Below are 27635 nucleotides of genomic sequence, written 5' to 3' on the forward strand. Positions count from 1 at the left end.
AAGGCTTCTCCGAAAAGATCTCCAAGGAGACCCATTTGGCGGAGGCAGACTCAAAGTTGTGTAAAACACAGTGGGGTGAATCTGTTTTCTTTAGTAATGGTACGTCTCAGCTGGAGTGAGGATTTTATTTAATAGGTTTCTGGGAAATGTCATAGACTGTGAAAGTGATTCTGATGGTCACTGGCTGATGGTAGTGTCAGAGATTAATGGTTCTAACTACATTTTGTTGTGCGTGTATGGTTATACTAATAGAGCTCAGAACAAGAAACTTTTAACCTTCCTCTGTGAAAACGGGAGCAATGGAAGATAAGCTAATTTTGTTGACAAGGTTATTGTGGGAGGAGACTGTAGCTCCCGATCCCGCTTTAGACCGTTTTCCATCTAGGACTTCATGTCTCAGTTTTGATGAAAGTATTCTTAATTTGGTCAACACAGTCAGTCTGTGTGACTATTGGAGGCTGAATAATAATAATAATGGTGCATTAGAAATATTCTTATTTTATTGTTACTGATATGTATTCAATCAATTTGATTGAATACATATCAGTAACGAACAGTTTCAATCAATTGATTGAAACTGTTCGTTTCAATCAATTCATTGAGACCACAAGACTCTTAACTTACAATACAAATATCACAATGTAACGAAAAGATTCAAAGGAAAGCATCTCTCATTTAGAGACTAAATGGGGGGGGAGTCAGTCCATCCACTCCCGGCTCTCCTCGGCCTCCCTTTGATGCTGCATATAAGCTTTGATGAGATTGAGCAGCTCGTCGTCCCGATCCCTTCTTCCTCATCAGTGTCCAATTCCCTTTTATTTTGGTCACCCATTAAACCAAAGACACAAACACTGGGTCATCACACCCAGCACCGTGACTGAAGAGCTATTCTATTCTAGTTACTGGGGACATTTCATTCTTGCATGTACCAACTTCCTGTTTCTCCCTCAAAGTAAAATAAAAACGCACAATTTATTGTCAGCACTTGTGCCATCACAGGTTCACACAGAGCCCTCTGACTCTGTATCCTGTTGTCACCAAATGACCAAGGAATAAGCTCAACACAAACAACACGGCCATATCCAGCTCAACAATGTTTAAAGTGCTAACATTAATTACTTTCCTCTGTCGCAACACACACAGCCCTGAGACAGCGGGGATCATTTTATCTGTTTATTTAGCATGCACAACATTTGTAGTCGCCTTCTGCACTCATGAAAGAATAAAGCTACGTTGAAACCAAGCACACCATTGTTTTTCTTGTGACATTACCAATAAGTTTGATGTGTCACATGGCCCTTTTCCTATGGAAAAAAAACAAAAGTTGTATCCAAGATGGCCGACTTCTAAATGGCCACCATGGTCACCACCCATCTTGAGGAGTTTGCCCCCTCACATATACTAATGTGCCACAAACAGGACTTTAATATCACCAACAATTCCCATGTTATTACGGTGAATCCATATAAATGGCCCACCCTGTAGGTTGGTATTTGCTGCCTTGACAACAGCGTCCACTTGAAACATGCAGAGATCAGCAATCCACACTGAAATGTCCACATCTTGCGTGACTTGTGCTGACACTATCCTTTTTTGTGTGTTGCTGGTTGTTCTTTTTCATCCTGGTGAGAAAATGTATAAATTATATTAAAATAAAACATTTTAACTAACAAAATAAATACAGAATTCATAACATTATAAGAAAGCTAAGAATGATCAATACAGTGATTATAATATACATATTATTCAAGGTCCAGCGTTGCTGACTGGTATAACCAGGGCTCGCAAAATCGCTAGCCCGACGTCCCAGGGCCAGCGATTTTTCTAGTCGGGCTACCAAAATCTATCGTAGGAAGGAAAAATATATGTCAATGCTTTTGCATTCTTTCGGACATGTAGCTGGGTAATTATGTCATTGGCATTGGTGAGCCACTGTCAATATGTGACATATTGAAATTGCGTTTGAATTTGCGCTTGTTTTTTTGCTTTCACTTTGCAATCGCGCAAACTGTGTGTAGAGAGCGACAGCACTGATTGGTGAGTGATGATAATTTGCGCACCAATTCCTCTGACATCACTTATCAATCGTTAGCTTACTATGCAAACATGACAAGTGAAATCTCCGCAGCTTAAACATGTGAGAGGTTGATCGCGCAGAGAATCGCTGAGCGTTATGTGAGTGCGTGTGTAAAAGCAGCAGGATATATATTTTAGTTCTGCTGAGCAAAATAAGACAGGTCAGGGTGAAGAAGTGACAGCCAAAGAAAAGCTTACCACAAAACGGAAAAGTTATGACAAATCAGACTATAAGGCAAAAAGAAAGTGCAGCTTTATGGTTTCATGGACAAAAGAATTTCTGTGGCTGCAATATGACGAGCTAAATAACCAGGGCTGCACATAAGTGGTCCGCAGGTGTGCATTCCCTGTCAAAATAAAAAAACGTGCACAAGATAAGAAGTTGCAACACGTGTTTGCGTACATAAGATTTTGTGGAGGAGGACAGACATTTGTTTAGAACTCTTAAAGATGTCGAAGAAGCTCCTTTAAGCAATTACTTTGGTGTTCCTCCACCTCCAAAGAAATGTCAGAAGGAGTCCGAACCACAAAAGAAGCGTGTATTCTTGGAAAAGTGGTTGCAGGCAATGTTCCCTCTAAGCTGCGCACGTGTGCAATTGCACACTGCTGGCACAGTCTCTGCGCACAGAAAATCTGCGTTGCGCACAAAAAAAAAAAAAACTAACCTTTTAAAAAACAAGCGCGTCCATGCTCACAGGTGTACACATGGGTGCTCACACACACAAACTACACCCTTTTTGGCTCCTACCTCAAAGCACACTGTGCGCTGTCGATCTTACGTGCTGCACAATAATGTTTAATATTTAGTATTTACTGTCATATTCCCATAGATCATTGTGATGTTGTTTATTCTATTACTCTCATTTTCTTCTGCTTGTTTTCTTTTTTCTTTCTCAACAGGTGATCCAGGTGATCAATATATGCATTTTCTTTTCTGCTTATTCTGTTGGTTTTTGTTTTTTGCCCTTCTCCCCCGTCCCTCTTCTCAGCTGTTTTTCTTTCCCTCTTTCTTTCCCCCAGTCAAGTCTGTCCCATATTCAGCAAGTGAAAATAAAATAAACAATAAAAAGTGAATCAAATAGACCATTACGGCAAAGCTGGGATGGTCAATTTGGTAAAGAAAATCTGTTGGGCATCTTTCTTCGCCTTTAGACAATAATTCTAATGGCAAAAGAGGCAAACGGGACAGGCAAAAAAAAAAAAAAATGCATAGATGAAAAAATGGTGACACCTTACCTGTTTGACTCGTTTCCCCATCATAGGAGTAACAGAAGCCTTTTTGCTTTCTACTTTTTTTTTCTTCCACTTCTCGGTCTCCAGTCGGTAAGACTGAAAAGTATAATTTTGAAATAAATAACATTTATTGGACCATAAAATGCTTAATGCTTCCTGTCTTTTGTTGAATTACAGTTGTTACTCAAACAATGTCCTTGATTTATCACATCAGAAATGTCATTCTCACCACTTGTAATGCAGTTCTGAAAAAGTTTTTTAATAACACTGTCACAACGACAGTAACAAAGACATTTTAGAGTAAGTATGCACAAAAAACTGACAATTTCAAATGGGAATGAGAATATGCATTAAATATTTGAGAAATATGTATGAATGACTTTCGTTGTGAAAAAACCCACAAAATCTGTCCCAAACTTTTACTTCTCCTATTTAAACCTCACCTTCTTCCTTTGTTTCCCTACATCGCCATATTCTCGGAGAAGAGCATCATGTTTCTTTTGGTATATCTGCACAAAGTCATCTAGTCTAGTGAGACACCTTCGTCAAAACGACTCCTTTTCAGGTCCCATTGACTTTTTTCCATGATCTCTTGCGTTTGATTGTCTTCAGTCTAGTTCTGAAAATGGTAATTACATCATTTACAGTTTGTCCCAATACAGCTTAATGTTTCATTTACTGTGTTAACTTATTCTACCTGCTTCTTCAACTGCAACACATGATTGTACAGTTTACTGAGAAAGCTGTACGCTGGGCCTTTCCCAGTCCAAGGTCTCCTGAAGAAAAACATTTTTACTCAATAAAGCACTTCAATAACTACATATAAGTGTTGATTCACCAAAGCAAGACATACCAAGCAGCATTCCTGACCACAAGGTAGCATGTGGTAGAAAGTACTTTGAAATACTTGAAATGAATGCTGGTGCATGGTACACATTCGGTGGTCCAGTCACATCAAGGGGGCCACTGGCAATTACTTCGGCAAAGTGCTGTTTAAGTGATGAATGACCTATATCTGTCTGAAATAAAAAGTTAAATATAATCTAAGTACAACCTTTTTGTTACTAAAGAAGATCTTTGTGTTAAAAACACACAGAAATGTACTACAAAATGATGTTATTGGTGTCACACAATATCATCAACACAATTAGTATCTCAACCATTGACATCCAACAAGCAGAATTTTAAACTTACCTTATAGTCCTCTGGAATGATGTCTGTGTCTTCAGCATCCACATTCCCCGTCTGATCGATCAGCATTTTGAGGTTCCGTAGGTGTTTTTTCACTTCTGGTCCACTGCATGGACTTTTGAAAACAACTGTTGCACATATAATGATGCCATCCATTTCTTTCAAGTTTGAAGAACAGGCCAGTATACGTGCATGCCAAATCTGTAGTGTTTCTGTAGTCTATAGCGAAAAAAAGCATATAAACAATAAACATACATGCTAAACACAAAGTTTAATCATTAGCAAAAACAACACTAAAAAAGAAAATAATAAAAAATAAACACAAATTAATAGAGAGGAAAAAGCAATTTAACAATCAACTACAAGGGCAAGAACACTAACACCACATAAATACTTAAATCAGAAAAATAGCACTCGTACTCACAGACTGTAGCACACATACCTCTTTTTGCAAAGATCCTTTGCGTTTTTCATGATGCGACTTACCCATTCTCCACCGGTGTTTATGTTGAAGTTGTCTGTGTCTAACTGTCCTGTGATAACCTGGAAGTATCGCTCCAAAAGGTCTTCCAAACTTGCTCTGCACAATGTAATAGCAATGGACTGAAGAAGCACAAGTGAGCCATCACATATGATCATTACTGGCCTTTTGTTTGCCCTGCTTCATTTCATGTAAGCTCTGTTTGAAATGCTTGAAGAAAATATGTAACAGAAGCAGTGGTATGGTCACATATGTTGCTGTTGGTAGAGGTGATGATCCCTTGAAGGGACTTCTCACTATAACTTCATACACATAGTACGGAGTAGCAGAAGCATTATCTTTAGAGATAATGCTTCCTGTTACATGAAAATATACTATATTGTCTTTGCACCGCTGGGAAAACACTGAAAGGGCTTTTTTGGACCACAGCATTATCCCTTTTGGATGCAGGAGCACTCTCTGAAGGACTTCATTTGGAAGTCCTTGCTGTCTGTCTACTAACATTTGCAGACTGACCATCTCATTTAAATGAGGTCTGTTTTTTTTTTCTGTGGGACCAGGCAATATTTTTCAAGACATCTTTAGATGGTGCCTCATCCTGACCCTGTGCTTGGAAAACTTGTTCTGGTCTTTGATTTATAGAATCCAGCTAAAGACTTTTGTTTCAAGTTTTTCCACTATTACATCTCTGGACTGTCCACGCTCAGGTTTTGTTTTAATTTCCTTTGTGTTGTGGCACACCTCACCTCCTTGGATAAGCACATCAGCCTTCAGGGTTTTTTCGTCTTTAACCTCCACTTTCACAGTCACTGGACAATCCTTAAAACGGCAGTATGCCGCACATGAGAATACAGCCGTCTTAGACCTTGACTGACTGGTGTTGATGGTATGCCTCTTAAATCCAAAACTGCAAAATGGGTGTACTGACTTAATGCCAGTGGCTACCACATTAGTCCACTGCATACCTTTGAAAAGCCTCCCTTTCTGTGTTGGTTTTTTTGTTTTTGTTTTTTTAGGTCTTGCCAGTCTTTCTGGTCAATGGAAAAAAAAAATGGCTGCTGTGGTAAAGAGCATTACTACTGTCACTTCTGTTGGATGAATTTGTACTACACTCCTGTAACGCAAAAAAAAATAAATGTAATTAATAATAGGTGATGTAATTTTATGAAAGCAACATAATCAGTAGTTATTATTTTATCTGAAAAATACTTTACCTTTTCGAGGGATGAAGACGATCGTGATGGAGACACATCAGTTTGTGGCTGTTTCGATTCAGGAGAAACATTTTGGACAATGCCATTATCATCACTGCCCTCCGTCACAGCGACGCGCCGAAGGCTGTCCAAATTCGTAGACTCCTCCGAATGCAGCCGACAAATGCGTCCTCCTTTTCCCCGAATTTGAAGGATGGGTCGGGTGTGTCCTTCGTGGCCTACCATATCCCAGAATTCATAGCGCGGCCCAGCCAAACTCCAGTTTCCAATAATGGCGGCCGCTACTAAGTTTTGAAATTACTCTTACTAATCTTTCTGGGTCACAAAATAAACTTGTTTATTTATTGTACATATTTTCAGGCGAGAAAGTAGCTATGTAAACATCAAATATCTGCTCGGTTTATCAAGATATCGAATATTTGCAAAAGTGCTTCGACGTTTTCGGAGCATCTGCTACCCACCAGCTCGATAGCAAGCCGGGAGCTCGAGGGTCACTGAAGCCGCCGAGAACGGCACAACTCCCGGCACATCATTTTCAGATCACCGAGGAGTTTCGCTTCTCAGGTTAAACGTAATATATAATGAATGAATGAATGAATGCTTTATTGGCCATATGCAGGTTGCCCCGCAGAGGAATAGAACCCCCCGACAACATAGACATCACATGGGGATACAGGTCGGAGATCGGCAGCGTTACAGAAAAACACTGAAAAAGTACACAACAATGGGAAAGTAGAAGAGGAAAAAAAGAGACCTCTACTCATGCTGGCACCTATGGGAGGACAGCATGAGAACAGGAAACAAAAAAACTCCTCTGCACAGAGAGCACATGAATGTCCACAGTACAACATTGGAGCACGTGACCAGCCACAGGGTTGGGTGGGGGGTGAGGAGTAATCCGAAGGAAACACAGCAGTCATCCTGCACAGCGCTACCATTCCAGCGCGGCACACAGACCCGCCGTCTTCCCCCACAGGAAACAAGCATCGAAGGCGTTTGGAAAGGGAGGGGGATGAGTGCGTGCTTATCAGTGTATGTGTGTGCGTGTCCAGAGTTCAGCTGAGACAGTGTCCTCCGCCCTGCCAGGCTAAGTAAACAGTCTGCTAGCCAACCCAGGTGGCCTTGCATGGGATGGGAAGAATAGTCATCACAAAGTCGTTATCAGGGAGTGTTTGTTCGGCTCCAGCCTTGGATCTGCAGCTGGCGCCGTGGTGTCCGCATGTTGATGTCGTTGAATTTTTCTTTTATGCCAGCAGCTCAGGAGAATTTCAAAGCTGTTCTTTAACACTCCGACACTGGTCTCCCAATCTCCCGTTGGAGAACCGCAAGCCTCCCCATGATGGTATCAAACTTCTGTTCCATGGTGTTGTCATTCTTTTGATTCTGAGACCTCACAACTGCAGTGATCCGTTCTGCGATGTGATCCAACTTTCGCTCAAGGGTCTCATTTTGAGCAGGCCTCTCTTTGATGTATCCAATATACGCTCAATGGTGTTATGTTGAGTCTAAGTGACTTCATATAAGTCACTTAGACAACCTAAAAATGTTATTGTTGGGCTTTTTTTCAGTGTTTTATTTGTTCGTGAGTAAATCGGTTTGGCTGAGATTAAAGTTATTAGATTAGATTAGATAAAATAAAACTTTATTAATTCCCGGGGTGGGTTCCTCCAGGAGTTTGTTTCTGTTCTTTGATTGGACTACTTAAATTATTGCGGGAGTAGCAAGCTTGGCAATTCGTGCCATTACACGCTCAGTCTGCAAGCAGAGTGGTGGAGATGTGTATACGTTCAGATATTCAGCTATTTTAACACGAGCAAAAGTTTTGGTAAGCTAACATTGCATTTTCTGTTTTCTTTAAATAAATGACAGTATGTTTTCCAGTAATAGTATTCATGGCGTCTGACCGAGCGATAGGCTAGTCCTATTTTTTCCTTGCTGTTTTCAAGCAGTGCTTATTGAAAGGTCATAGGAGGTTAGTAACCTAAAACAAATGTGCTGTCGACAGCTACAATGATTTTGTGCTCTTTTTGCAACAAAACGCTGAAGACGTTGAGGGGTTATGTGCTGCATTGTAGAGTTCAAAGGAACGACCCTGACATATTTAGCCTATGATAGTGCACTGTACTTGAAGTATTTTATTAAGACAAAGAAATGGTTTACATGTGCACTTTTGAACCGGCGCATTAAACAGTTCAAGTACAAAGGAGCTGCTGCGCTAACAAAGCCGTGTGCTATCAACCCAGATTTAACCAAGCTTTCAGGTCAAGCCATTCAGAACTGGAATTTCTTAAGGTTGCTACCTGTTATAATTGGTGATAAAGTCCAAAATCCAAAGGATGATGTACGGCAGCTAATGCTCCAGCTTAAAGACATAGTTGAAATGATTTGTCCACACAACATGTCACTGTCACAGGTGGCCTATCTTGACATTATAATCCATGAATATTTGGATTCAAGAAAGTGTTTATTTCCAGAGAGTGTACTAAAACCTAAACACCATTTCCTCCGTCACTATCCTGCACTTATTTTGAAATTTTGCCACTTGATTAGGTTATGGACTATGCGTTTTGAAAGTAAACATAGTTACTTCAAATGATGTGCCAGGAGTTTGAAAAACTTTAAAAACATCTGCCAAACCTTATCTGAAAGACATCAGATGTTTCAGGCATATCTTTCAGCTGGGCCAGGATACAGTCAGTTTCTGCAAGTGAAAGACAGTTGCACCTTCTAATCCTTTAATTGTCCCACAAGGGGAAATTTGGTTGTAACAGCAGCCAAAAAGACACATATACAACAAACAGTAGACAGGACACAACAGAAACATACACAATCTTTCTTACATATTTACATTAAGGACAATAGTTACTATATACAGAGTACTGTACAGTTATTAAATAAAATAAAGATAACTACAGATAAGAGGCAAACCAGGTTGTAGTGCAAATCGGTTAATTAACTTATTGCAGTTACAGCATTGATGTAAACATCTGTTTGTTGGGAGCAGTTCTGATTGTACAGTCTGACAGCTGCAGGGAGGAAGGACCTGCAGAAACGCTCCTTCATGCATCGAGGATGCAGCAGTCTGTCACTGAAGCAGCTCTGCAGTTCAGCAACATTTACATGCATGGGCTGGGAGACTCTGTCCATCAGAGATGTTACTTTGGCCAGAGTCCTTCTGTCTCCCACTGATAGGTTTGTAGCTTGAACCAATTTGCTGGAACGTTGAAGACAATATAATTACACAGCAAAGCAAGACACGAGTAGGCAAAGTTCTTCATGTTTCTCGTGCACGGGAGAGAACCGGACAAACGCCGTTCCTTCGCTTGACCCCAGTCGCTCTCGTCTGCTCCCCCGTAACACTGCTCTTTATTGAGGTTACATGGATATGCATAGGTTCATTAACATATGACGTCTACATACAAACAAAGAGTACCTTGCCTTTGTGTGTGTGTGTGTGTGTGTGTGTGTGTGTGTGTTTCAGAGGTGAGGAGGTTCACTCGAGGAGACAGAGTTCCTGACCAGACTGGCTCCTCCCCTTCAGCTCACCTGTCTGCACCTCCACCCTGACTGAGCTCCACCTGCTTCGTTGTGACTTCATCTGTTCTACGTGTTTGTACAAATAAAACTTTATTGTTCCTCCTCCTGTCACACGGTATCTCACCTTCACTGACACTAACGCTGGTGATCAGGGTCAGAGGTCACACGAAGCTCTCTGGGTTTAACCTCACACGAAAGGGGCGGAGCTGTCGTCATCACAAAGGGGCCTATAACAGATCATGTGACCCTTCTACAGGAAGTGATCCCTGTGAGTGGCGCCCACATCAGAGACGTTCTCAGATGGTGATTCATAAAACCTGAACCAGTAAAATGTGACAGTAGAAGGATGATGAGTGAAACTGGTTAATCTGGTGTTTGTGGCACAGAAGGTTTGACCTCCACTGTGTGACACGTGTACCCGAACAGGTGCGCTGTGTCACACGTGTGGCTCTTGGTCAAGTGTAACTCCCACAGCCGGCCTGTAGTTCAGACTCTCTGTGTTTGAGTCAGTGAAGTAAAACTAAACACTGAACGTGTTTCAGTTTGTTTACAGACGTCAGATGGTGAAAACTTCAGCCTGACGAGGAAAGAATCTGCTTTAAATCACACTTTAAAATGAATTCCTCCTCACCTTCATGTGTTTTGTATTATTTGATCTTATACTGAAAGAGTTGATCCATCGACACATTTTAACCCTGCAACGTTTCACCGTGTTAGTTTGTCATAAATTGGACTATTTTGGGATTTCAGTTCATCTTTCCAATAAAGCTGGCAGCTCTGAAACAGCTGTTCTCTCTGAGGGTGTTTTACATGTAAATAAAAGTGAAATAATTAAATGTAAGTTCTGTGAGCAGACCGTCCAGTGGAGCTCCTCAGGGCTCTGTGCTTTCACCACTTTGTTTTCTATGCTAATGAGTGTCAGAGCACGTCAGCATTAGTCCTTCAACATGGTCACAGCCACTGATGAAGGTGTTCAAATGTGGGGTTTTTAATCCAGGTTTACACTTAAACAGTCTCCATGAAACTCTGCCCTCATTCATCCTGGAGATCACTCATCTAAACCAACTAACATAAAGAATGTGATGTTTTCAAAGCGAACACGTACAAACTTTTGTTATGGATACGATTAAATTTAGGAGCGATGATTTGTGAAATCCTACATGTGTGTTCTAACAAGCTTTAATGATGGTATGAGCTGAAAATAAATAACATAAAGTTAATAGTTTGTCTGCAACAAAACATTTTTCACCGCTTCAGTTTTTGGTGTCGGGTTCTTTTCCACATACGGTGGTTGTTGTCATGGAAACAGTGTTTAAAGTGAAACAGGAGGAGAACGGAGGGATGAAACTTTGACTTTGTCTTTATCTGTAAGACAATCGGGCCTCTGATGGACGTCGGGAGTTCTTAACAGCAGCTCGTTGTTTGTTCTGATGTTGTTTTAATTATATTTTATATTTAATATCATATATTGGCCTTTTTCAGCTTTATTTGAAGGGCCACGGGTCAGACTCCACCTGGGCTGCCGCTCTCAGCCTCACTCTGAGGAAGCCCACAGTCTGTCACAGTGGAAACTACACCGGGAGACCCGATCCTTGGGGTGGGCCAATTTTTGTTATAGCGTGTTTTGGGGTTTAAAAGCCACAGAGACGCGGTGCTTAGAAAAAATGCATTTCAGCTGTGCTGATGCTCCTGACACGTATAAGACTGGGGAAACCTGCATTCAGCTGAAACTGAAAAACACTATGTCCAGATAAACAGAATCAACTTTTGGAGAAAAATAAAAGATTCTTCATCAGACTCTAACAACTAAAAACATGACACTTACCTTAATTGTATGGGCTACATCAAATATATTCAAGACCGACAGTAACACTTCTCACTGCTGCTAATTTTAACAAAACTAAACAAAAAGGAGGCCAAGTTATAAAGAAAAAGGCAATTCACCAAGTCTTGAAAAGTAAAACTGAAAAATAGAAATACAGAATAAAATAAAATATCCATCCAGATCTTTACAACCAACAACATAAAATCTATCTTGATTAAATGGCCTAATTTTCCAATAAATTAGCAATAATAAAGTTAAAAAAAAAAAGATATTCAATTTATGGACGCTCAAATTAACAGAGTGACATTAAACGCACCTCATTGCCTGCCATAGTGTTCTTTGCAGCTGCACTTCACCTCAAAGGTCGGTTAATACATCGGATTTAACTTAACCAAAGTCCCGCAATTAAAGGAAAATAAAATGTTTCTAACAAATACAATGAAGAACATTAAAATAATTCACTGTCAGTTACTGTCGCTGTGAGTTTGACGAGATTAGCTGCTTCATTTGGTTCTGCCTAAAGTTAAAGTTCTCTCAGTGATCGAGTGTTTATATGATAAGATACATGTTTAATGCAGAAAGTTGGAATTACAAGTTGGTAAGAAGGTTTTAAACAAAGGGTTAATTTAAGCTTTAAGTTCAAAGGTGAAAGAAATTTCACGTTTGATGAAGGAAGATCAAGGTTTATCAAGGCTAACAAGGACATAGGTCAAAGGTCAAAATAAGGTAAGGTGATAAAATATAATAGATATATATATAATCAATAAATAAGGTGAAAATATCAGATAAAAGGGTTTTTTGGTTATAAGGAATGAATAGGTCAAAACAAGAGTACTGTTAAGTTAAAATTAATAGGTCAAAGGTCAGATTAAACCGGTTGAACAGAAAGGATCAGCAAAAATTAAACAAGGATAAAGAAATAATACATTAAACAAGAAAATAAATTAAAAGTCTGAGTTAATGAGAAATTAAACAAGTTTAAATTAGGTTAAGAGTTAAATTTTAACGGAATCGGAATAACCGATTGGGGGAAAAAATGTTGCAAATCATGCAAATCATGTTGTGATCAAAGCTCTTTTAAAATAGTTTGTACGGCATAAAGAAAATCACATGTTTCAGTAGATTGTATGTTGAAAACCACTGTAGACACTGGCAGAGACCTCAAATCATTGTTACTGAGGAATTCCACCTTAAACAGTAAAGTGTTCTTTAACAGTACGACATTGATAGAGTTTGTTTGTTTGTGTGTTTGAGAGTTCAGAGTTCAGACTGAAAGGGAGCGCACAATCGTGTGTGTGTGTGTGTGCAGCTGTTCTTTGTGTTGTTGCTGGATCGTTGCCTCAGGGGGAAAGTTGTGTGTGTGTTATGCAGACTAACAGAGACTGCAGCTGTCAGCAGCCACACACACTTTCTATTCTTCAAATGAAATCACAGTGAAACATGTTCACTGACAGCTCAGCTTCAGCATCGTCTTCATGCTGTGACTGCAGCCGTTCAACTCTGTTGATCTTTAACCCAAATCATCACAACATGCAAATATAATCATCAAAATGATGTGACTGGAAGGATGCAGCAGTCTGTGCTCCACCTTTCTCCTCCACACCTGCAGGTGGAGGAGAAAGGTGGAGAACATGGATGCATGAATCTCTACAGAGTTCTTTGAATATTATCCGTCTCATCAGTTTTCAGTGAACAAAACTCCTCACAGAGCCAAAATAAGCAGTTTGTATCCAACATAACTCAGCTGGACTCTGATGCTCCGTATAACAGCCACACATGAGTCTGGATTCACTCAAAGCATTGAACAAACTTTATTGTAAATGAAGCTTTTGGACATTTATTCTCTGATATTTGCTCTTCAGCTCGAGTCTCCATCAGTGGGAACATTTCCTGATTCAACTTTTCTTCTGTTCAAATCAAACTCTGTAATCCTTATGATCAATCAGATCCAGAATCAATCTAATAGGAACAGGAAGTGATGAATAACCAGGAAGTGTGGAGTCAGTCTGAAGTCCAGAGCACAGCCTGAGTCCACAGTCCTGAGCAGAGCCACAGTGAGACTGAAGCAGCAGCTCGATGTTCCTACAGTGGATCTGTGGTTACATGAGCAGATTTCTATGGATCCAGTGTGACTGTGATGAGTCCTGATGAAGTGAACAGAGTGAAGATTTGTGTAGAAACAGGAAGTGTGATCAGCTGCACTCACCACTGTTGCTGAGAGAAACCTGATGGACTCCAGTGAATCTTCTTTTAGAGACAAACAGGACTCGACTGCAGCTCTGCTGCTGCTCTCTCACACTTTCACTTCTGCAAAATGACGTTGAGCTTCTTGTTTTTCAGCTGTTGCTCCGCCTCTTCCTGCAGCTGTTTGTCTGGTTTTGCTGCCTCTCCCTTTACAGGAATCAGCCAGTCTGTACTCAGTGACTGTGTGCAGCGGGTGGGAGGAGTGAGGAGTGGTGTGTGGGTTCACACAGTTATGATGGCCTCAGGTGATCAGGAGAAACTCACCTGGATTTCCTTTTTCCACAGCAGACTGAGAGCTTCAGGTGGACCCTGAAGGAGGTCTCAGACACAGGTGGTAAAAGTACACACAGTCTGTACTGAAGTAGAAGTACTACTGTTAAAAATACTCCAAGTACTAATTCAACTTCTTTACTGAAGTAAAAGTAAAAAAGTACTATCTGAGAAATGTAAGAGAGTAAAAAGAGCTGATTGAAGAACATTTCTAACACATGTGTTTATACAAAGCTAACTGAACCATGTGCTGCATCAACGTGATAATAAAATATTATTCACTTTATTTCTAATAAATATTCCCAGCTTGAATCAGACAAGTTGAACATGAGCAGAGAAAAAGAAGGAAAATCCAAATATTCCTGTGTTCAGTTTTCTCCATTTTCAGGCCGACTGTGCCTCTAAACAGGAACATGAGCAGGAAGAGGCTGACGTGGATTCAGCAGGTGGAGGATGCCTAACATCAGCTGGAAAGATTTACTGTGACGTTTGTTTGCTGTTTTCGCCTCGTGCACGAGAACATCACCAAATAAACTCGAGACAGTTTTTAATATTTTATTGTTCAAGAGCAAAAAGACTGACGGACTGTGTTTAAGGTAACCTCACAAATGTCACACATGAAATATTCAGTGTTTATTTGCTGGTGTTGTGGAAGTTTTCCACTTAAACAAAGCCTGCAGACGAGCGGTAGCTAACATTCTTTAATCCAAACACACAAAGAACAGAAAAAAAACAGCTTGATGGAGAGCCTACATGACCGCGGGGCAGACGGTCAGCAGAGTCTCACTGAGCCTAGCATGGCTCTCAGTTAAATACCTTCTCCAGGAACAAAAGGCAGTACACAGCTGTTTCACACCTTAAGGTTCACACTCCCTTGCTACTTCCTAGAGTCCTCGAAGAGACAAAAGACTCTTCCTGTGGAGCTGTCTGCTTCCTCCAACGTCCTTACTACACCCCCCACCATTTGTCTTAACGTATGAGTGTCAGACATGTTAAAATCCAGTGGCATTTTAAAATCTAGTGGTACATTTTGATGCTAATGTGTACTAATTTGGGGTAGATGACAAAAACTAAAACGGCCATGCGTTTTTTATTTTTTCAGAAAACCCGTGGCATCCCGGCTCCGCTCGCTCTCCGTCTGTAACGCCAGTTCCAAAGCTACACTTCGTGCACTGATCGTTACTAGAATAACTGCGTGTCTGTTCCAACCCATCGCTAGCCTTTCGCCGCGTTTGGGTCTAGCCAGCACGCCACACGGGCACGCCGAATTACCGTCTGTAATTCGCCCGATCGTGACACAAACCAACAATGCAACAGCAGACTCCATCATTGAGGTCCAGCGCTACTTAGTGGAGAGAAACATTCCAAGATCAGAGGATCCTTTAACGTACTGAGGGAATAGGAAGACATCTATCCGAACCTTTCCCACCTGGCTTTACAGTTTTTGTACCCCAGCTTCATCTGTGCCCTGTGAGCGTGTTTTCCAAAGCTGGGGAAATGGTGTCAAAAAATGCAATAGACTGAATGTAAAAACATTGGATGAACTTATTTTTCTGAATAGAAATTTATAATAAACTCTGAGTCAATTACATTTAAATGGGTAATATTACATTCACAATACTTTCATTTTAATTTTCACTTAATGACATTCACAATATATTTTAAAGATGTCAACAATATTTGCAATGTAAAAGATATAAAATGATTCCATGGAAAGTACCTTACAGTGTATACACGTATGACTAGGTCATTCAATCAGTGTCTGTTGTGAGTCTCAAGTAAGTTGCCTGCAATGATATTTCATGTCCAGCAGGTGTCAGTATGGAGCAAAACAGCAACACTGTGTCGACACAGCATGGATACAGTTTGGGGAATGTGCTGAAACGCTTCACGAGGCCTCATCTACACATCACTAATATTTACTAATGAAATCTATAAGTGGTCTCCTAATTAATGACATTAGTGATCATCCACCTGTTTTTGCAGTGTATGACAGCAATTACAGGAAGCTCAAACAGGAAAATGCAATAAAACAGGTGAGTCCATAAATGCATTTAGAAGTTATTTACTTAAGCAAGCATGAGAGATGTTGCATACGGCTGATCTTAACATTTGCTAATGTTAGCCTCTGATTTGGGCTGCTAACGTAAAGACTTTAAGCTAGCTGACCAGCAGAGACTAGTTTGCTGTTTAACAGACTACAGTTGTAATTTTATTTAAAGCTGAGCATATTTATCATTATGTCTATTTTGTAGCACATGCAAATTTAAAAAATGTAATTTATGAAATGGTGAGCATCTCATTTCTAGTAAGTGTGATGTTTTGTGACCCCATTGAGCTAATATGATTAAATGACAACTACATCTTGATTAAAGTATAAGTGCAGTGCTGGTGTGCAGGGGTGTTATGCTGCTGACATATTATGAACTGTTATGTCTATATCAAGCCTTTAGTCTAATAATAAGAGATATTTGTGTCTTTCTTAAAAAATCAGATCCACAGTTGTCTGTCATGGTCCTGGATCTTTGACCCAGTGTTTTGGGTTCTGAATTATTAATAGTCTTTGATTTCATTATTATTTATCCTTTCTGGCCTCTTGGTTTCTGTCTCTGTGCTCCTCCTGTGTTCCATGTTTAAAGCCCTTTGTCTTCCTCTGTTTGTTGCTGGGTCATCTGTGTTTCACTGACTGCATTTTCCTTGTATGTGCAGAACTTTGTGCCATCAGAAACTGAATTTGAATAAGTTCAATTCATATTTGAATTGCTCAACTTGAATAAAAGCTTCTAAAGCTGAATTTGTATTGGCCTAATTTGAAATCCAATGTATTGGTTTGAAAAGAGCTACGTTGTATCTGCTGAGTGTTACTGAGCGGACCTACAGCATATAGAGCTGGAGCAGGGCACAGATTAAGTATTCAGAAGTCATTCGTCATTTCAAATGACCAGCAGATTAACTCTCAGGTTGATAATAAATGTTTTATCTGTATAAGAAAAAGCATCATGTAAACAAATGATAGCCTAACAGTAACCGTTAAGCTTATTGTAGCTGTTAGCTAAAAACACTAATTTAGCATAGTTAGCCCTGGGTTCAGCTTTGCAAACATGATCGACTGTTTCCAAAGGCGCGTCTTGTACACTCTCAGAGCCCTGTATGCTTGCAGAGACCACTACAGTAGGGAAACATGCAAATGAATATCCAAACCATTGTAATTTAGGTTTATTTATGTCTTACAGCATCCCAACTCTGTAGCTAACTTAATAACTTTAGCTAAAGTGAATAGTTAACATTAGTCTAATTCATTAGTGCAGCATTACTGGATCACAGGGGCGATTTTAGCCCATTTTTGGGGGTGCTTCAGCACCCAAAGATTTCTTACTCTTTTTTTGACAATATTTGCTGTTTGTGTAACACACTACTAAAAATATAAAAAGCATACAGTACTGTCCTTGTTTGAGACGTAACATTTTAAAAACAAAAGTATAGATAACCCCCCCTCCCAAAATTGTTTGTTCCAGCTCGCCTCTCCCCTGCTCTGGCTCTAGCACCGTTGCTGCCAGAGCGATGGTGGCTGAGACGCAGCGGAGCGGAGGTGTGAGTGCCTGGATTAAAACAGGACATATTAGCTGCATTTAACCTTCAGTTACTCTTTATATAGTTAGGTAGGAGTCAGACCATGATTCTTTTTAGCTGAAAAACATTACACCAGGTAACCTGCAGTGTTGAAAACGTGTTTTCCGACAATGTTTGCTACCCTACAATCCGTCCTGCTCTGTAGTAAAATCAGCTACATTTGACCGTCCTGTTGCTCCCATTGAAATGTATACAGCCTATTTAAAATCTAAAACTTTAAATTGTCCGCAGCCTACTGTTGGTTACCACTGTCCTGTTTGAAATGGATACTAACTAGCTAACTGACTGGATGCCCATTAACCTTATAACTCCTGTTGTGTGTGTGTGTGTTTGTGTACAGAGATACAGTGGGGCAAAAAAGTATTTAGTCAGCCACCGATTGTGCAAGTTCCCCCACTTAAAATGATGACAGAGGTCAGTAATTTGCACCAGAGGTACACTTCAACTGTGAGAGACAGAATGTGAAAAAAAAATCCATGAATTCACATGGTAGGATTTGTAAAGAATTTATTCGTAAATCAGGGTGGAAAATAAGTATTTGGTCACCTCAAACAAGGAAAATCCCTGGCTCTCACAGACCTGTAACGTCTTCTGTAAGAAGCTTTTCTGTCCCCCACTCGTTACCTGCATGAATGGCACCTGTTTGACCTCATCATCTGTATAAAAGACACCTGTCCACAGCCTCAACCAGTCAGACTCCAAACTCCGCCATGGCCAAGACCAAAGAGCTTTCGAAGGACACCAGGAAAAGAATTGTAGACCTGCACCAGACTGGGAAGAGTGAATCTACAATAGGCAAGCAGCTTGGTGTGAAAAAATCAACTGTGGGAGCAATCATCAGAAAATGGAAGACATACAAGACCACTGATAATCTCCCTCGATCTGGGGCTCCACGCAAGATCTCATCCCGTGGGGTCAAAATGATCATGAGAACGGTGAGCAAAGATCCCAGAACCACACGGGGGGACCTGGTGAATGACCTGCAGAGAGCTGGGACCAAAGTAACAAAGGTCACCATCAGTAACACACTACAACGGCAGGGAATCAAATCCCGCAGTGCCAGACGTGTTCCGCTGCTGAAGCCAGTGCATGTCCAGGCCCGTCTGAAGTTTGCCAGAGAGCACATGGATGATACAGCAGAGGATTGGGAGAATGTCATGTGGTCAGATGAAACCAAAGTAGAACTTTTTGGTATAAACTCAACTCGTCGTGTTTGGAGGAAGAAGAATACTGAGTTGCATCCCAAGAACACCATACCTACTGTGAAGCATGGGGGTGGAAACATCATGCTATGGGGCTGTTTTTCTGCCAAGGGGACAGGACGACTGATCCGTGTTAAGGACAGAATGAATGGGGCCAAGTATCGTGAGATTTTGAGCCAAAACCTCCTTCCATCAGTGAGAACTTTGAAGATGAAACGAGGCTGGGTCTTCCAACATGACAATGATCCAAAACACACCGCCCGGGCAACAAAGGAGTGGCTCCGTAAGAAGCATTTGAAAGTCCTGGAGTGGCCTAGCCAGTCTCCAGACCTCAACCCCATAGAAAATCTGTGGCGGGAGTTGAAAGTCCGTGTTGCTCAGAAACAGCCCCAAAACATCACTGCTCTTGAGAAGATCTGCATGGAGGAATGGGCCAAAATACCAGCTACTGTGTGTGCAAACCTGGTAAAGACCTATAGTAAACGTTTGACCTCTGTTATTGCCAACAAAGGTTATGTTACAAAGTATTGAGTTGTATTTTTGTTATTGACCAAATACTTATTTTCCACCCTGATTTACGAATAAATTCTTTACAAATCCTACCATGTGAATTCATGGATTTTTTTTTAACATTCTGTCTCTCACAGTTGAAGTGTACCTCTGGTGCAAATTACTGACCTCTGTCATCATTTTAAGTGGGGGAATTTGCACAATCGGTGGCTGACTAAATACTTTTTTGCCCCACTGTACAGCCAGGTTCATAATGGATATAAGGAAGATTTTTTTCAAAAAAAGGAGCCACATTCAGGTAAAAGTGTAAAATCAAATGATCTGTCAATCAAGAATAATGTTGGATCAGTGTTTCAATGTTTATATCTTTTATCAGATGTTCATGTGGTTTGGTTATTTGCCTTTTGGTTGAAAGTAGACTGAGAGAGGACTTTTTGTTAGTGATCTTAATAGAATTTCTTTTCATATTAATGTAATTTTTCATCTAATTGAATACAATCTATTTGTGTATGATTGTCAGTCCAAAGAGGGAGAGAGGAAAGAGGGAACGTGAGGAGAAAGTACAAGGTCAGGAAGAAGCAGGTAAAAAAACAGACCAGGAACAGTGACAGGCACAACAGAAACTGTTAAACTGACAAAGAGAAAAAAAATGATTTTACTCACAATCTGGAAGTTGTGTACTCCCTATATTAAAGCTGCTGTACAGAATCTGCAAAACAAACTGGGTTGAAACATTTTGACCCTCTTTAACAACATTCCAGCATAACATTATAATTGATTGGGGAGATTAAAATTAATAATATATTTTTATGTGGTTCAGCCACAACTCTACTAAAACCTCAGCCAGTAACAGGTCGGCGAACCTTTGGACCGTCCAGTTGTCTGTATGACTGCCGCAGTACGTACATCACATTTGCACACTGTCAGAAAGTGCCAAACAGCCCTGGTGGAGTGAGGAGCTGTAAAGAGAAGCAGATGCTCTGTTTCTAAAAATGTTTTAAGCTTGTTTCAAAGATTCTGTACAGCAGCTTTAAATGTTTTCCAAAAGCACACATACACTTATCAGTGTTTCTCACACTTTTTACAGTGTGTACCACCTGAGAAAAATGTGAAGCTCTCCTAAGTACCACTATGAAAGCATGAAAGTCATAAATCTTACAACACAAAATTATTATTATTAAATTAGTAAAATTAGTGTCTGCAGTAAAGATTTTTTCATGCATGGTATACATTCTACCACAGGCAAAGTTGCCTCCATTTTTATAGTTTTTATTAATATTTTGTAATAATTTATTTGTAATAATTTATTGTTTTGGGAGTATTTTTTATGTATCCTTATTATATTATACATACACATTAAAAGTGAATCTCTGTCCAAAAAATGCACTCAGTTTACCTTTCACTCACTATGAGCATCATTCATAATTTTCCCCCAGTAATTAAGGTTAGGATATGTATTTTTTCTATTCCAATCCATTCTTCTTTTGCAGCATTTAAATAACTTTGATCAGATTTGATGGTTTTGTTACAGACTTTTCAAAAAAGTGTTTTTCTTTTCTTTCACAAATGTGGGATTAAATTGTTAAAATGTACAAAACAGTGATGTCATGTTTTGTGACGAGGACCCAGGCACAGAGAGACTTGATGAATTTAAGAATCTTATGATTTAATAAAGAAATTTGCAGACTTGCACAGAGATGGTAAAATTATGATGACTGATAACGGAGATGAGGACAGGGAGGAACAGGGGTTTAAATGCACCAAAGTGACAGTCAGAGAGAACTCGGGACAATATTTAAGGATGCAGGGACTGACAGAGACAGGTTTATCTTGCCTGGCTGGGCAGCTCTCTGGGTGCTCAGCACCCCCAAAGCTCTGATCCTAGAATCGCCCCTGCTGGATCACCCCTGTTTGAAATGATATGATATACGACTGTCAGTGAAGCAGCAAACTTTGTGAAAAAATCCAACACTTCACATTCTCTAAACCAGGGGTCTCGAACTCCAGTCCTCGAGGGCCGCTGTCCTGAAGCTTTTCCATGTGTCTCTGTTGCAACACGCCTGAATACAATTAGTAGGTCATTAGCAAGACTATAGAACGTGACTGGATGCTGAGGTGGTGATTCAGCCATTGGATTCATGTTACAGCAGCTCATGAGTGAATGAACATGGTGCAATAAAAGTACTTTTAGAAGTATATTTTTCCAAACACTTACATTAACTTAAATTTACTTGAGTAGGGTTAGGGGTTGCCACTTCAGCATGCAGTCAAGTTCTATACTCTTGCTAATTTTACTCATTTTACTCAGGCGTGTTGCAACAAATTCAAATTCAAATTCAAATTTTTATTTGTCACATACACAGTCATACACAGTACGATATGCAGTGAAATGCTTGGACAACTGCTCGTGACCTAAAGAAAAAAGAAAAGGCTATGAATAAGATAGGAAATAAATAAATATGAAAATAAAAAAGGGTAAATTTAACCAGGAAGGAATAAAATAAAATATAAAAAATTAAGTTAAGAATGAGATAACTGTACAACACAAATTAGAATGAAGGGTAAATTTAACTGGGAAAGAATAAGATAAAATATATAAATTAAAGTTGAAAATAAGATAACTGTACAACAAAATACAAAGTATAGACATATATAAGAATGTAAGAGAAATATAAATATATATACACACAATAACAGCAGCTGTACAAATATTAACTGGAAATGAGGAATATAATGTCCAGTGTTGTGCAATCCACATTATATAGTGTCTTGTGCAGTGCAAATATGCTTAAAGTGGTTTAAGTGATGAAGTGCAAAACAATGTCCAGAATGTCCAGTGTGTGTGTAAGAACTATATGTGTGAGTCAGTACTGTGTGGTGGTGTGATTGAGGGACCGTATCGCCTGCGGGAAGAAGCTCCTCCTCAGTCTCTCTGTGTTGGTCTTCAGGGAGCGGAATCGCTTTCCTGACCTCAACAGAGAGAACAGTCCGTTGTTGGGATGGCTGAGGTCCTTCACGATCTTCCTGGCCTTGGTCCAGCACCGCCTGCTGTAGATTGAGTGCAGGTCAGGGAGCTCTGAGCGGATGGTGCGCTCAGCTGAACGCACAACCCTCTGTAGAGCTCGTCTGTCCTGCATGGTGCTGTTCCCGAACCAGGTTAAGATGTTTCCCGTCAGGATGCTCTCTATGGTGCAGGAGTAAACAGAGACACATGGAAAAGCTTCAGGACAGCGGCCCTCGAGGACTGGAGTTCGAGACCCTCTAAACGTTTGGCCACAGCTCTAGATGACACTATCAGTGCTCGTTCACTCTTGTCAATAATTACATTTCTGGGGAGGATCCAAGATGGCAGAGTGACTAGCAACCTTACTGCAGGGGTCCGAACGTTTTTGGTTTTCTTTTGTCCTGAAACTGTGAAATTATAAAAAGCAATAACCGTTTTTTGTGCACGTCAACCAACTACGGAAGAACTAACAGGACATCAACTCTACCGTAATTATTCCATCTTTTTTTGATAACTGTCCTGTGAGTACGTGCATCCGCTTCAAGGAAGGCTTCTCTGAAAAGATCTCCAAGGAGACCCATTTGGCGGAGGCAGACTCAAAGTTATGTAAAACACAGTGGGGTGAATCTGTTTTCTTTAGTAATGGTACGTCTCAGCTGGAGTGAGGATTTTATTTAATAGGTTTCTGGGAAATGTCATAGACTGTGAAAGTGATTCTGATGGTCACTGGCTGATGGTAGTGTCAGAGATTAATGGTTCTAACTACATTTTGTTGTGCGTGTATGGTTATACTAATAGAGCTCAGAACAAGAAACTTTTAACCTTCCTCTGTGAAAACGGGAGCAATGGAAGATAAGCTAATTTTGTTGACAAGGTTATTGTGGGAGGAGACTGTAGCTCCCGATCCCGCTTTAGACCATTTTTCATCTAGGACTTCATGTCTCAGTTTTGATGAAAGTATTCTTAATTTGGTCAACACAGTCAGTCTGTGTGACTATTGGAGGCTGAATAATCCTTCTGTGTTTCTGTATACTTGGTTTCATTCATCTAACAATGGTTGCAGAATTGATTACTGGTTAATCTCTGACAGTTTGATCAACGACATCTCCAACTGGGAAAGCTCAGCTTCCTCTCGAACTGATCACTGTTTGATTTCCTTGTCCATCTCATTAACCAAGGTGAAACATCCTTATTTGGAAATTTAACAACAGCCTTCTGCATAATGACAACTTCTGCCTTGAAGAGAGAAATCTAATGGCCCAAATCGACAAATTAGATGTCACATGTGAGCAAATGGGAATGGTTTAAATTCCAAGTTAAACAGATGGCAATTCAAATGAGCAAATCCACTGCTAAAGAGAAAAGACAGGAGCAACAAACCATTATTGAGAGAATTAACAGGTTATGCTGCAAACAGGATTTATCACTGGACAAACAAATACATCTAAACAAGTTTCAAACTCAAGTGGGCAAACTGTTCTTAGAGAAAGCTAACGGCGCCTATGTTCGTTCAAGAGCCTGATGGGTTGAAGAGGGTGAGAAAAACTCTTCCTGCTTCTTTAATTTAGAGAAACACAGACAAGCAAAAACGAAGATTCGATCACTGAATATCAAGGGGGTCTGACTGAGGACCAAGACAAAGTAAATGAGGAAACAGTTCAATTTTACAGTAACATTTACAAGTCAAACTATTCAGCAGAGAATGTGTTTCTGGAAAGTCTTAGAGCTGGGGTGTCGAATTCAAGGCCTCGAGGGCCGGTGTCCTGCAGGTTTTAGATCTCAGCCTGGGTCAACACACCTGAATCACATGATTAGTTCATTACCAGGCCTCTGGAGAACTTCAGTAATTTAATTAATTATTATTATTATTATTTAATTTAGCCATTTAAATCAGCTGTGTTGGATCAAGGACACATCTAAAACCTGCAGGACACCGGCCCTCGAGGCCTGGAGTTTGACACCTGTGTCTTAGAGGCTTTATTGGAACATTGGACAAAGATGTGAAGGATCGTATGGAGGGTAAACTTGTAACTGAAGAGCTGGACAAGGCAATCGAACAAATGCCCAGGGGTAAATCACCAGGAATTGATGGGCTAACGGTGTATTTACTATTTACATACTTAGAATGTATCTCATCAGTGAAACAAGGTTTCATCACTTTAATCCCAAAACCCAACAAAGACAAACTTCTTTTGGATATTTGGAGACCCATAACCCTTCTGTGCAATGATTATAAATTATTGGCTCACGTTTATGCGAACCGTTTAAACAAATGTTTAACACACTTAGATGACCAGTGTCAGTCGGCTTTTATAAAAAGAAGAGACACACACAGTGACATTAGATTGATTCTTGATTGATGCTTGATTTTCGTCAGCTAATAAAGACACAAAACTTAGTGTTGTTTTTGAACTTGTATAAGGCTTTTGACACGGTTGAAGATCCTTTCTTGCTTAAAGCCTTCATCACCTGGGTTTTGGGGTAAACTTTTGTAATGTGATCAAAATGTTTTACAGTAACATCTACAGCTCTGTTTCACTAACCCTGGAATGACGCCTAGGTTTGAAGTGCAGCGAGGTATCCATCAGGGATGCCCTATTTCCCTCAAATTGTTCATACTCAGTTGCTGGCACTCATCACCCAAAATGACCCCGATCTACATGGCATAAACATTTTTGACAAGGAATTCAAAATAAGCCAGTTTGCAGACGATACTGCCCTGTTTTTAAGAGATAAGTCCATGGTAGCGCTTCACACTATCTCATTATTCTCTCAGGCTTCAGGACTGTGTCTGAATATTAACAAATGTGAATTATTACAAGTGTTCTGATTCCAGTGTAGCTTCTATAAGAGTAGAATTGGAAGAGAAATATTTCGGTATAGTGATTTCTAAAAGTATGACCAGAAGAGAAGACACAAACATCTGCAGTCGTATCGTCGACATGAAGAGATCCCTTAGTCATTGATTGACCAAAGAGATCACTATATTTGGTAGAGTGGTCTTTTCCAAAGCTGAAGGTCTTTCAAAATTAATTTACTAATGTCATTCTCTGTATATTTCTCCCCAAAATATTAGGAAAGCCAACTCAGTTATTTTTCAACTCCTGTGGAAAAACCAAACACAACCCCCTCCTCTGAATTTCTAAAGAGGAGGTTTAAGTTTAAGGTTAACCTGTTCTTCCTGTGAATCGTTACACCTTCTGTGTTTTTCATGTCCTGCATAACCTTTTTGGTTAGAACTACACAGCTGGTAATCACTCAAGATCAACGATATCCTGCAGTTTAACATTTCTGGTTTGGCTGATTTACATCCATCTGTTTCTACTGTGATTAATATCATCCTGTTAGGTAAACACCATATACATCGTTGTAAATGGAGGAATAGTCAACCATCCTTTACATGGTTCATCAATGACTTTAAACATTACGTCACGTCACTTAAGAAACTGAAGTCCAGCAGATTTGTTAAAATCTCTGATGACATCTGCTACTGTTTTCATTATTACCTCCATTGTGTGTCAACCTGTGCTCTTCTTTCTTACTCTCTTCCTTTAATACCGTGAATTTTTATCTAGCCCCCCCTCCCCCCTTATATCCTTGCTGTTATTTTTGTTGTAATTTTATCCTGTACGAGAGTTCATTTTGTATTGTATTTTATTCTTGATTGTATTGGTTAATTGCTAATAACAATTTAAAAAAAATTCCATTTCTAAATTAGTGCAGTTGCAGGTAAACTATATCTAATATTCTATCTAAATAACTGCTTTGTCTTTGAAAAGGTGAAGAGCCTGAGGCCGGTGACGGGCCAGTTCTACTCTAAGTACATCCTTACGGTGTCTCACAGGACAAGGCCACACTCCTGTCCTGCCAGAAGAGAAACTTCAGTCTTCATGCAGTTCAACCACACCTGTCATATTGTGTTCATGCAGTCCGGAGTAAACATCTTTATTATTCTTATTTTACATGTTTCATTGTTAGGCATTAGGTTTATTTGTAGTAGTCCTTGTTACTGTGTCAGCATCTATTTAGGATTGGGAGTGCAACAGAAAGTAAGGAAATCCAAAGTACCATTAAAACCAAGAGAGGATCTTATACTTCAGAAGAAGGGATTATTAAAAAGAATTCAAAAGAAATGACCTCGATGCTATACATGATTTAGGAACCCGAGAGAGCACTTTGCAAAATAACACATTTTGCACACTTAATTTCACCCTCTGATGGGCCAAGCTACGACTGTCAGGGATGGTGATGTAGGCACAGAGCATGTGAGAGTGTGGTCAAATAAATGTCTCCAAAACTAGATGAAGGCACAAGGAGATCAATGCAAGGCGTAGAGATTCAGAGATTCAGTCTTCAGTGGACATTTCATTTCTGGCACAAATATACCTGTAAAAGCTTTTAGATTTAGGAGGTTTTTGGTGACAAAACAAAGATATACAATTTCAATTTGATAATATTTAAAATATAATGAAATAAAACAAGCTACAATGGTGGCAATATGCTTGTTTGTTGTGCAGCAGTGTCCAGTATGGATTTTAACTCCATTACAGGAAGTGATGTTAATTCTTTTTGAATCATACTTAATGTTTATATTAAGTGTTGTACGAGAAATATAAGAAACATAATGTGATTGAGATGCATTTAATTTTTTTAAATTTAGTAGCACCTGATGTTTAGCAGGTAAACAGTTAGTATTGTGCACTAAGAAAAATCTGCCCCTCTCTTCTTTTGAATATACACTGCTCCATAAAATAAAGGGAACACTACAACAACACAACGTAACTATGAGTCAATCACACTTCTGTGAAATCAAACTGTCCACTCAGGAAGCAGTACTGACTGACAGTTTCACCTGCTGTTGTGCAAATTGAATCGACAACAGGTGGAAATTAGCAAGACATCTCCAATAATAAAGGAGTGGTTCAGCAGGTGGTCACCACAGACCACTTCCCAGTATCTGTGCCACTGGTTCCCAATCTTTTTTTCGCTGGGCCCCCCTTCGTTTTACAAGAAAATCTCCCCCCACAAACCCATCCTTCAGCCAACCATTTATTGCTTTGCAGTTTATTTCACACCTCAAACCTTTTTTAAACAATTAAATAAATAAAAGTAAACTGTAATCAATTAGAGGGAGCAATAAATAATAACTCCATCCACACCTACACGGGTATTTTAGAAAACGCAGCTTTTCTATGCATTTGGGCCTTTCATCCACACG

At 39.8% G+C, this 27635-nt stretch overlaps 1 pseudogene; it reads right to left on the reverse strand.

The window, feature by feature from the left end:
- Positions 1–1001: 1001 nt before the first annotated feature.
- On the reverse strand, positions 1002–6048 carry LOC148101129 (uncharacterized; annotated as a pseudogene).
- Positions 6049–27635: the final 21587 nt, after the last annotated feature.

This window comes from Neolamprologus brichardi, chromosome 9 (genome assembly GCF_056152115.1).
Source record: "Neolamprologus brichardi isolate AB-2024 chromosome 9, ASM5615211v1, whole genome shotgun sequence".
NCBI classification, from domain to species: Eukaryota; Metazoa; Chordata; class Actinopteri; order Cichliformes; family Cichlidae; genus Neolamprologus; species Neolamprologus brichardi.